General features: G+C 34.3%; 1 protein-coding gene across 1 annotated transcript in view; it reads right to left on the bottom strand.

Annotated features, from left to right (window-relative positions):
* The window catches only part of itprid2 (ITPR interacting domain containing 2), a 60,974-nt gene extending 50,961 nt beyond the window's left edge, over positions 1-10,013 (bottom strand). Inside the window, exon 1 of the mRNA XM_079821877.1 lies at positions 9,902-10,013. The gene's annotated coding sequence lies outside the window, so the exon portion shown is untranslated. The remainder of the gene's footprint in view (positions 1-9,901) is intronic.
* Between the last annotated feature and the right edge of the window lie 2,760 nt (positions 10,014-12,773).

The following is a 12,773-nucleotide window of genomic DNA, read 5'->3' as shown; positions in this document are numbered from 1 at the left end:
GGCCTAAGTTGTTTAAGAGGCGGACTTCATAAAATGAGGAAATCCCAATAGAAAGGCCAGAAAAACTCACAACTCAAAATAGTGGTGCAGGAAACAGTCATAAAACGAATGTTCCAGAATATTTTTTTTTGTGTTGAAAAAACATATCCGGATCTCGGTTCCCAAATCCTAATTGTTTCCTTATTTAAGAGTTGCATCAGATTTGCAACACTAGAATCGTCCAAAATAAAGACAACTAGAGGCACAATAGAACAGCAAGAAAAGAAAAAAAAAAAAGCTTTGGCCTTCTCATCGGCTGACTGTTTGTTAAAGATCCAGCCACAGAGACACACCATGTACCAGCATTATGATAAAACCGTTTAATCATTAGCCTGAGCAAGGTCAGCGGTTCCCAGGGTTTCAATTTGCGCAGTGTGAAACAAACATATGGAGCGCCCAGGGTGTTACCGTGAGCATGCACCAGACACTAGGATTCACTCAGGAACAGGTGAGGCTCTGATTTCATACCTGGAAATATATAACTCTCATCAGCACCATATAAAAGTGAATAATAATAATCTGCTTTATTTTTTTTCATACCATTACACACACACACACACACACACACACACACACACACACACACACACACACACACGTGATGAATAGCACTGACATTGGACCCAGAAGAGGGCTGGCTGGAATCCCAGGAACTAGGCAAAGGATCTGATTATGGAAGAAATATGGAAAGCAATAGGAAGGAGTTGATGAGAAAAACCAATGCAAGATCCATCAGACCGCCACGCTTCCTCAGAACAGTACTGTAAACATCTCAGCACGCGGTCCTGATGGATTATGAGTGCACTGCTTTTCATTCCAACTACTCTTAGATGCCCCTGCTTAATGCAGAGCGCAGAATTGCCTACAGCATTGCCAGAAGTAGTGAATATTTAATGACAGCACTTTCACAAGAATTTCAAGCGGGGGAGGGGGGATACAAATGTCAAAAAGCTTAAAATGTCATTACAAAACTCTAAATTAAATTATGATTAGATGAGTCATTCTTAAAGCCACTGGAAAAAGTAGATAAACTCACATGTGAACACCGTTCTTTATTAACATTCAACGTTGTTTGATGGCGGTAAACAGTCTACAGTTAGGCTAATAAACTATTACATTGCATTTTTATTATTAATAAACATAACCATTTATTTAACATTGGTGTTTCTTAATCACATTAATGGGAAAGTTTACCCAAATTAAAATTCTGTCATAATCTGTTCAAACACCTCATTGGCTTTCATTGTATGGATGACAACAACAACAACAACAAAAAAACAGATATTTTTGAAAACATATTTTGTGTTTGACAGAAGAAGGTTTTGAATGACATGAGGTGAGTAAATTATGACAGAAATTTCATCTTTGGGTGAACTATTTCTTTAATGTAATCTCATTTTATTAAAGTAATAAACCAGTCAAAGTGTCATTATACTCTGATTTTCACACAATAAAGGGGGGTATAACATAGACCGTTTTGCTTTAGCAAGCACTAGCCTTAGGGCTAAATGCTTTTGAGACCAGGTAAACTAGTTCTCATTTTCCAAAAATGTCTCGCCTGTCAGGCTCACTGCTATCTAAAATATAAAACTGGAGTGATGAGGCTTTGAGGTCATATGGTACTACCAAAGACTTTATATATGGGAAGACGGTGCACTCCAATTACTTATGAATGGGAGAAAGTGCAACGCCCAATGTGGCGAATAAGCCCCGCATTCAAAATAAAAGAGCCAATCGTTAATTAGTAAAGTCATTGCGTCACTGCAGATGCCATTAGAAGCTCCGGTTCACTGTAAATGTGATTTTAACGGTATTTTACTGTAAAAATGCTACGGTGAAAAACAGTTAATTGGTTAACAGAAAGTTTCCGTACTATATACGGTGAATAACTGTAATAGATCTAACCTTACATTTCATTTAATTTTACAGTAAAATACTGTTAAATTTACAGTTTTTGGAAGTGAAAGAACAAGTCATTGTGTAATTTACAGTGAAAACCCGTAAATTGACATTCCCAGAATTCCCTGCGTGACTTCGCATTTGATGTATTTTCATTGCAATAACTATGTTTCTTCTTTGTTTTTTCTAATCAGTTATATACATTAGGGTTTTATGTTACATCTGATGTTAAATTAATGTTTATTGCATTTTTTTAAATGTCATGTTTTACCATGATGGTGTTTAGTGTTTGTGTGAATGACACTGAGCACCTACTAGATATTAATATTGTCCTCTTAAAAGCTGCTTGTGATGAGCTTTGATTCATCACGTGATTCTCATCACCACTGTGATTGGTGGTTGTCCGTATATATCAAAGGTACATAACAGATATTAGTATTTCAATAGGTTGGTAATTTAACATTATTTCAGTTCATGAAATATGTTTTTTTTACCGTAAATTGTTTACAATATAAACCTTTAAATTATACGGTTTTGAACTGTAAAATAAAAAAATGTTTAACCGTAATTATTACATTATAAACCTTTAAATTATATGATGCTGCCCCTAAAAACCTAAAACGTTACTGCCATATTTTTTTACGGTAAAGTTCTGGCAACCACAGCTGCCGTTTTTTTACGGTAATTTTTTTACTTGGATTTATTTTACAGTGTTGCTATAGATACAGACAGTGTTCTGAGAGGTGCGCTTAAGAATGCACAGTCGCATTAGCTTTGTCCAGGCTGAAAAAAATCTTTTTTTGTTTTTTCATGATTTGAGCGATTAGAAACACAATTTATGAAACAGTTGTCGTCAGATTTCATTGGTGATTTCACATATGAAATTTAATCGTATGCTGAACAAACAGTTTTGGAGAATTTGATGTTTCCCCATTGAAAGAGATAGGAGCTGCACTTGCATGGCTGAGAGGTGTTTCAAAGATGGCCGCCGTGTTAAACTACTTGTCTAAAAGGGACTTTGGTAATACTAAAAGTTGACAACATTAACGTTTGGCAGATACACTACAGTTCAAAAGCTTTGGGGTCAGTAAGATTTTTAATGTTTTAAAATGTAATTTATTCCTGTGGTGCAAAGTTACATTTTTCAGCATCCTTATGCTGCGTTCCAGGCAGGTTTTTGAGCCCGTAAGTTACGACTTCAAACCACGACTCACGACTTTGTAGCGTTCCAGGCAAAGTCACGCCAAACTGAGTGAGCGCAAGGAATTGTGGTAGCTAGATGTAAACAAAGCATGGCAGACCGTACGGCCTTATGCTCATTTACAATCCTTTCTATCACCAAAGGTGCTTAATCCTTGTTTATTTGAGGGAAACGGAGGAGAAAAACCGGCGCATAAGGAAAGAGAAGCTGTTACACCTTTTATTTTACGTTATTTGTAAATTCCCACCGCAACTGTAGGGGCTGCTAGGGGTGGGCGATATCTCGATATTTAAAATATATCGAGATATTTTTTAAACACGATATGGATTTTGACATATCGTATATATCGATATATTGTTTACATTTAATTCTGATTCCGCCACTTTGCTTCGCTCGCTCGCCCCTCCCCTCGCGTGTTGTCATGGCGGCGTCCGCAACCAGCTCGGAGGCTACAGAACTCGTCTTAAAAACAACTGGCTCCATTATATGGAGATACTTTGATTTTAAGGCGTCGGGCGAACAGCAGACAGATGTCTACTGCCATGAATGCCGACAGTTGGTTCTCAAACAGTTGGTTCTTGATCCAAGATACAGTATACCTAGGCAGCATTACTTTGCGAGACAAGAACTCCCGCGACTGTACACTACAGAGAGAGAGCGGCTTGCTTTCTGGAGAAGGTTAACGTTACTTACTATGCCCTTGATTTGAGTTGTTTTATTTTTGAATGAAAATTCATTATTTGCATGTGTTTTAAAGCCTTGCCATGCGCTTTCCCGAGCGCGCGCACTAAAAGCCTGTCAAACAAGCGATTACTGGACTAAATCTTACTGCGCTAATACTGTCAAATACACACAAGGTTAACATAAACACAGTCAGTTATGTCTAAAGTGAAAGTAAAATCGGCGCGTGTCTGTATATTAAGATGCGTGAAAGTCTTAAATTGACAGCAGGGCAGCCTAGTGAACACGCTGCCGCTTGTCCTTAAAGGGACAGTTCACTCTAAAATGATGTCATTATTTACTCACTCTAATGTTGTTCCAAACCTGTATTATTTTCTTCTGTTGAACACAGACAGCTGATGGTAGCGATTGACATTCCTATTATTATTTCCTACAATGGGGACCAGCAACTGTTTGGTTTCCAATATTCTTCAAAATATATGTTATGTCCAACAGAAGAAAGAACTTTATTCATGTTTAAAACAACTTGAGCACGAGTAATCAATGACAGAATTTTCATTTTTGAGTGAACTATTCCTTTAGTGGTTAATAAAATAACAAAAGACAAAGAAAAAGTCACTCACGGCTCTTGACTGAAAAACTATTACAGTAGCTTTAATAAGAATCAATGTATATTTTATAGTGAAGTCTATGTAGTGTTTTATTTTTACATTTATTAATTCAATTTCATACTAATATGCTGCTGTATAGCTCTGAGCTGCCAGTGTAAATCTTTATAAATATATATTTATTTTATATTATAAAGTACACTAGGAATGTGTACAAGGGTTTTTAAAAGTAAAGTTTTAAGTTTAAGTAAGGTTTTTCAAGTCTTTAGTAAAATAAAGAAAGTAAAATAAAGAAAGAGTATTGCAATAAAAAAATAGTATTTTTTCCTCCTGAAGCTCTTGCTGTTCGGCTAAGAATAGAATAGCAAAAATCTGATGCGACTAGCCATCAGAACCGAACCGAACCGAAAACCGTGGTTAAAAAAAAACCGAGGTATGTATTGAACCGTGGACTAACTGTATTGTTGCATCCCTACTTTGTTCCTGCATGAACTGCCTACCTCTTTGCACTTCAATAAAAAAAAAAACTTTGTGGTATTTGGCATATTTGTTTTTGCAGTAGTTTTTGGGGGGTTATTTTTCCTGTAAAGATATCGAGATATATATCGTATATCGAGATATAGCAAAATATATCGAGATATATTTTTTGCTCCATATCGCCCAGCCCTAGGGGCTGCCATTGTTGTTTCGCGGGCTATGTGACGTCAGAGCTCGTAACTGGGAATACATCCATCTAGTACGAGTTCACGGGTGGGAAGTCACGGGTTTGACTGCCATTCCAGTGCACTTTCACAGGTAGAAGGTTGGAAAAACACGAGTTACAGTTGCCTGGAACGCAGCATTACTCCAGTTTTCAGTGTCACATGATCCTTCAGAAATCATTAATATGCTGATTTAGTGCTCAAGAAACATTTCTTATTATTATCAATGTTGAAAATAGTTGTGCTGCTTAATATTTTTGTTGAAACTGTGATTTTTTTAGGATTCTTTAATGAACAGAATTTTCTTGTGTAACATTATAAATGTCTTTCCTGTCACTTTTGATCAAGGTAGTGCATACTTGCTGAATAAATGCACAAACTTTTGAATGGTAGCGTATATGCATTTAAATATGAACAGCAAAATCAACCATAAAAAATTGACTCGGTACTCATGGCAGTGTTCCTTTTTTAGCTCTACAGAATAAGAATAGCTCTCCCTCCTCATCTGACTAGCAATAGCAAATATCAAATCATAGTTCACAACCTATTGGCCATTTAAAAAAACTTCAAAGCGTCCCGCCCTAACTTTTTGTTTTAAAAAAAGGAAAGAAAACTGCTCGTCACCATATCATTTTGAGGGGTTTATAAAGTATCTTCATCTTACAATTACTAAAAGAGTACTGTAGACTGTACAACATGACAGTGTCATTTCCCTCAAGTCTCTTTGAAGCTTTTCTCTTGAGGTTTCAATAAGCCGTGTCTGTTTCAGGCCCCTAGCTGAATTCATTTCCTGTGGACAAAGCCTCCAACAGCCATTCACATTAGCCACACAGGACCTTTTTCTGGTTTGTTTTTATGCACCGGGAAAAGAAAACAACCCATATAGGACAAACTTCTCCTGCATTAAGCCGTTTATAAGATGCTTCTCAAGCATGAGGCAGAAGACTGCTAAAATGCATCAGAAAACGTCTTGCTTTAGTCAGGAGTTGGCATGTGGCAACTGTTTTGCATGTCTAATATGGGATTATTGTTGCTGATGCTTATAAAATTGTACTTTGGATCTGAAACAGCAGGCATTAAGCCAAACTAATCAGGATGGCATCTAGACCAGGGAAGAAAACATAATACGCCGTTGCACGGACTTTCAGTAGCATCAATAGAAATGGTTCTCTTTAATATAATCTAACTTCCTATTGTAAATAACTGTTCTTTGCTAAGAAAACAGAGCCACACCTTTTGTTTAGTTAGCGTGACACAATTTCCACGAAGAGCAACTCGAGACTTGTTAACACAAAAACTCGGCTTACTTTTCCAACCACTACTGCTGATTTCTCTTGTTAAAGAGATAGCGCGCCTAAATGGAAATTCGACAGATTGCAATGCAGCAAGTTTGAATAAAACAACCGCAAATGAGATTTGAAAGCTCTTACGGTCCATAACAGCTTCAATTTCAGTACATCCCTACCACAAAGCCATCTACAGGTGTGAATAACTTATTTAGGGTGAACTTTTCCTTTAAGAACATGTTTGCATGGTCTGTCCCTGCGGCAGGAATGCCGTAAATCATGCGACAACACACGGATTCACCCGTGTTATCTCTGCAAATACACACCAGCTCTCTCATTTGCTCAAACACACTCTTTTACACACACGTCAGCTGTGTTTACACCCGATCAATGTTATCTGAAGACACCCAGAAGACAGTCCACAGCCCTGACTTTTATGTTTGCATAGAACACAGCTGCCCTACTTGCAATAAAACTGTGGAAAAGTCACGAACATGAGAGAGTGGAATGAACTTAAGGAGACTTGAGAGCCACTAGACTAAACTAGGAACACTGACAATGGTTAAGAGCACTATAGCTTCAGATCAGCCAGTCTAAACCAGTGGTTCTCAAACTGCTGTCAGTGAAGCACTAGTGGCCGTTGAAAGATCCCAAGTGGTCTGCGAGATGATGGGAAATTTGAACATAATAATAATAATAATAATAAAGAAACAATACTGTTCAAAAGTTTAGGGTTAGTAGGGTTTTTGAATGTTTTTGAAAGAAATATCTGCTCACCAAGGCTGCATACATTTGATCAAAAATACAGTGAAAAATTATTGCTGTTTTATCCACCCTACATCGTCTACATCTCTACCAGAAAGAGAAAAAAATTCTATGCTTTCACTTTCCTTTAGTCCCTCCCTAATCTAGTTTATGCGACTCTAATCTAGTCTGAAACTTTGTATTTTGAGCACTTTTTGCATTCATTTGCCTCTTCGTGACGAATCCCTTCCTGCGTTCCTCATTTGTAAGTCGCTTTGGATAAAAGCGTCCGCAAAATGAATACATGTAAATGTAACTGCTTTCTATTCTAATATATAATCTATTCCTGTGATGACAAAGCTGAATTTCCATGACCCTTCAGAAATCCTTATAATATGCTGATTATCAATGTTGAAAACAGTTGTGCTGCTTAAAGGGATAGTTCATCCAAAAATGGAAATTCTGGCATCATTTACTCATCCTCAAGTTGTTCCAAACTGGTGCGAGTTTCTTCTAATGAACACAAAAGAAGATATTTTGAAGAATGTCGGTAACCAAAGAGTTGATGGACCCCACTGATGTCCATAGTAGGAAAAAAAATACTATGGAAGGGTCCATCAACTGTTTAGTTGCAAACATTCTTCAAAAAAATCTTCTTTTGTGTTCATTAGAAGACATTCACACTGGTTTCGAAAAACTTGAGGATGAGTAAATGATGACAAGGTTCATTTTTGGGTAAACTATCCCTTTAATATTTTGTGAAAATCAAAATATATATTAAATGAAGAACTCTTTGCTGAATAATATAAAGTTCAAAAGAACAGTATTTATAACAATAGAAACATTTGATTAATTTAATGCATCCTTGCTGAAAAAAAGTACTGACCCTAAACTTTAGAACGGTAGTGTACATTAATAAAATAATGAATAATAAATGATGAGACACACAACCACTTAATTAGTGATAAGTGATACACATAAAAAAAGTAAATAACTGATCCTAAATAATGAATGATAAATTGCTTCATGCAGTTGTCTCACTTTCATAACTGATAGTTATATGTCAGTTTGCGAAAATGTTTGATCCAAATTCTGTAAACCCTAACGGTCAAAATAATGAATTGGTTTGAATAGAGCCAACTCAAATTAAACTTATGAGTATTTAGAACTTTCCTTTTCTTTTGAGTCTTCAAAACGGACACATTTTAAGTCATCTGAATTGTTTCATTGCTTTAAGTTTTATGAACTTGATTCTTTGCATTTAGACCAACTTAAATTTAACCGAAAATGGTCTGGGATTTCTATTGGCCAGCATGCTTTGCCATGACACTCAAAAGAGACAATAAATGCCAAAATTAAGTGCTATACTATGTTTTATATGCAAGAATAACGTTAAGTTGGAGATTTAGTAGTTTTTAATTTTTTTTATGCTAGTTTAGAAGAGTTTCTGTTATGAAACTTTTTTTTTTATGGTGACGAGTGGAGCATGAGCTTAGTTTGAGAACATATGTTAAATGTATTATATTGCTGTCCTCATTCAGCAAGTGCTATGCTAATGCTACCAAAGCATTGTGTAACCAATTAGCAAGGTGGCATTTATTGAATGTAAAGCTAGTCAAGATTCCACAACTAAAAATGAGATTAAATATTTGAGTTAGCTAATTCATACATTTAACTTGAAAAAAATATTTAAAGTTCAGAGCAATTAAAATGTATGATTACAAAATAAAAATCTGCAAGCTTACTTAAACTTTATATTTCTTAACTTAAAAAAATGAGGCAACTGATTGCCTCAATTTTGGGGGGTTTTGCCAACTTCGGGTTTACAGTGCAGCAACATTATGGTAAGTAAGGCCATTTAAAAGATATATTGTATGAACTTTTGTTTACATTTTTTAAAACTGGAGGTAATTGTTCTAAAGTAATTTCCAAATAAGCTGTTAAGTGGGCCACATGTCTCCTTTTAGGTGGTCCACCACCAGAAAAGAACCACTTGTCTGAACAAGTGCTACCAGCACAAAACATCAAAGCAAACACATTATCCAGACACACTTTTGATGATTATGTCATTTGGGATGATCAACATACCATAAACATAGGCCTAAATACAGCTGCCACTTTAGGTGAGAGCTTTGGGTGGCCCCAAATGACTTCTTGATACTTTCTTCTAGTCGTCTGGCTTGATTAGCAATGTATCGAGAATGCAATGAAGGAGATCAGCTATGAAGAGCATGTCATTACCATTCCAATAAACAACACAAAAGTTCAAGAAAATCAAGACTATCTAATGAGGCTGTAAAATTCACATATGGACACAAACACGATGATGAAGCAGGTGGCATGGACATGACCTGACATGTACATCATAAGCATGATCGTCACTGTCAAACCAACTTTTTTTTTTTTTTTTTTTGGAATGTCCGATCAGTCGCACAACTAAATCTAGAAGCACATTCATCACGGTGCAAAAGTTCCCTTTTCTAATATATGACTACTAATATACTGTTTCAATCACACGCGCGTGCAAAACAACTCTACTAGACTCTGTAAATAAACTAGAAATAAGCGCGCGCGTGCTTACACGCCATATTACGCATTAAACTAGCACGAGCACTTAAATGTCTGTATTTCAGTGAGCATCTGCGCGTTAAACAACCTCAACCCCAGCATGACAGCGCGCAACATTAAAAACAAACTTTAAAGAATATAACAGCCCTAAAAAAGTAGAAAAACGCTTCTTACCATCTCTCAACAGGACGGGAGGATGATCGCGCGCTGATAGTTAGAAAGTATCTGCACTGAATCATCTGCCAAAACTATTCCAAAACTTCAAGTAGGCTACAATGCTTCCGCTTCCGGAAAAAAAGAGTGAAAAGTTACAACATGGGCGAGACGGAGCCCAAAAAATACGCCTGGCCTGAAACCTGCTGGAAGAAGATATGCAGTGCACCATCCCTACCTGATCCAAACCATATGACTGAATAACAGTTACACTTGACATTATATAGATAGATAGATAGATAGATAGATAGATAGATAGATAGATAGATAGATAGATAGATAGATAGATAGATAGATAGATAGATAGATAGATAGATAGATAGATAGATAGATAGATAGATAGATAGATAGATAGATAGATAGATAGATAGATAGATAGATAGATAGATAGATAGATAGATAGATAGATAGATAGATAGATAGATAGATAGATAGATAGATAGATAGATAGAAAAAATTATAGACCGAAAAAATTATAGATAGGTAGATAGATCGATCGATAGATAGATAGATAGATAGATAGATAGATAGATAGATAGATAGATAGATAGATAGATAGATAGATAGATAGATAGATAGATAGATAGATAGATAGATAGATAGATAGATAGATAGATAGATAGATAGATAGATAGATAGATAGATAGATAGATAGATAGATAGATAGAAAAAATTATAGACCGAAAAAATTATAGATAGGTAGATAGATCGATCGATAGATAGATAGATAGATAGATAGATAGATAGATAGATAGATAGATAGATAGATAGATAGATAGATAGATATATAGATATATAGATAGATAGATAGATAGATAGATAGATAGATAGATAGATAGATAGATAGATAGATAGATAGATAGATAGATAGATAGATAGATAGATAGATAGATAGATAGATAGATAGATAGATAGATAGATAGATAGATAGATAGATAGATAGATAGATAGATAGATAGATAGATAGATAGATAGATAGAACCAAATTCTTGATGCCTTGAAATTACGATTGTGAATAAAAAATTCACTTTTTGTTTCCGATTATTGTTTCAAGTCTCAGTTGTTTGGGTATTGATCAACTCATAATATACCTGCAAGGCTAAGTACATACTGTATTTCTTCAAGAGCATGTAAATCAAACCTTTAATGTGCTGCATCTACAACAGATGTCTACTGATCAGCTAGAAAGGAAGTTTCATCACTGAGCAAGACAAGGAAGTGGTTAACCCACACCAATCCATCCGAGATGAAGCACCTGTGCTGTGATAGACATCTAACCATGAGACCTTAAAACCGCAGTTTGTCCATGCATGATGGTCAAATCTACTGCTGAAAATGATGCAACTGGTCTGGTAAGAGCTATATTGTTCAACAGAATAACACTCCACGCTGTTTCTTAAACAGGCATACAGTAAAACATCTGTAATGTAATTATTTCACTCTATGTTAAGTGCTTCAGAATAACTCACAAAGAATGATTAATAAAAGATAGGATTGCTGAAATGTGCTTTCGTGATGCCTGTTTCAGCAAAATTGAAGTAATTGCTAATTCAATTCAATTGTATTGCCAACATTTCTCAGTGGAATCTTAATTACTGTTCTTTTGCCATAAAACAGATGGGAAGAGGTATTGTGTTCATGTTATTACCCAGTGGATAGTTACAACTTGATTTATGGACCACTGTCAGTATTTCTGAAGCAATTTATCTCAGATGAGCATAACAATGGTTATCCCTTTAATATTATGAATCCTAAATGTTTCCAAAAATATGATATATGAGTAGAACAAAAGATCTGCCACTTAAAAATATGATATACCTTCATCATTTGATAAGCTGAGTTTACAGTGCTATTTAGCAGGATAGGTTTCATCATAAATGCAAGATAAAACACGTCATGGAGAAAAGCAACATATGCTATAAAGCTGCAGAGTTCACTATCATTTTTGGATTGGCCAAAAAAATGCTGATGACCTTTTTTTTGCTTGTGTAGTAAAAACACTGTAGTATATTTTAGTATATTTAACAGTAAAACTGATATTCAAGATTATTGAGGTAGGAGGCTGGGGATAATTCTGCAGATGCTTGTTTGTTATAGCTGTAGTTTGCATGTTGGTTTCAAACACCTCCAACCCCTCTTAAATTACAATAATTTAGTACATTACAATTCTAGCATTTAATATAATATAATATAATATAATATAATATAAAAATTAAATTTGCCCTTCAAACAAAAATTCCAATATTAAAATAAAAAAATTAAATAAACTATTAATAAATGTAGGTTGTAACAAAAAATCTCAGGACAAATGTATTTTATAAATATAATTATTTTTTTAATAGGAAAAAATAATATAATATAATAAATTATAAAAAATAAGTAAATTTTTCCCTTCAAACTAAAATTCCAATATATATATATATAAACTATATAAACTATTAATAAAGGTTAAAAAAAAGGTTGAAGAGTGGTATTTTTTAAATATAATTCATTTTTATAGGATATAATATATCCTATATATAATATATTATATTATATTATATTATATTAATATATATAATATTATATAGTATTATATATAATATATAATACAATATAATATAATATAATATAATATGATATAATATAATATAATATAATGTAATGTAATGTAATGTAATGTAATATAATATCATACAATGTAATGTAATGTTATATAATTAATGTAATATAATATAATATAATAATCTGTAATATAATATAATGTAATTTAATATAATATAATATAATATAATATGATGTAATGTAATGTAATGTAATGTAATGTAATGGAATATAATATAATATAATATAA

The sequence above is a fragment of the Gobio gobio genome, assembly GCF_949357685.1.
Source record: "Gobio gobio genome assembly, chromosome: 7".
Taxonomy (NCBI): Eukaryota; Metazoa; Chordata; class Actinopteri; order Cypriniformes; family Gobionidae; genus Gobio; species Gobio gobio.
This window is presented reverse-complemented; position numbering and strand designations above follow the sequence as displayed.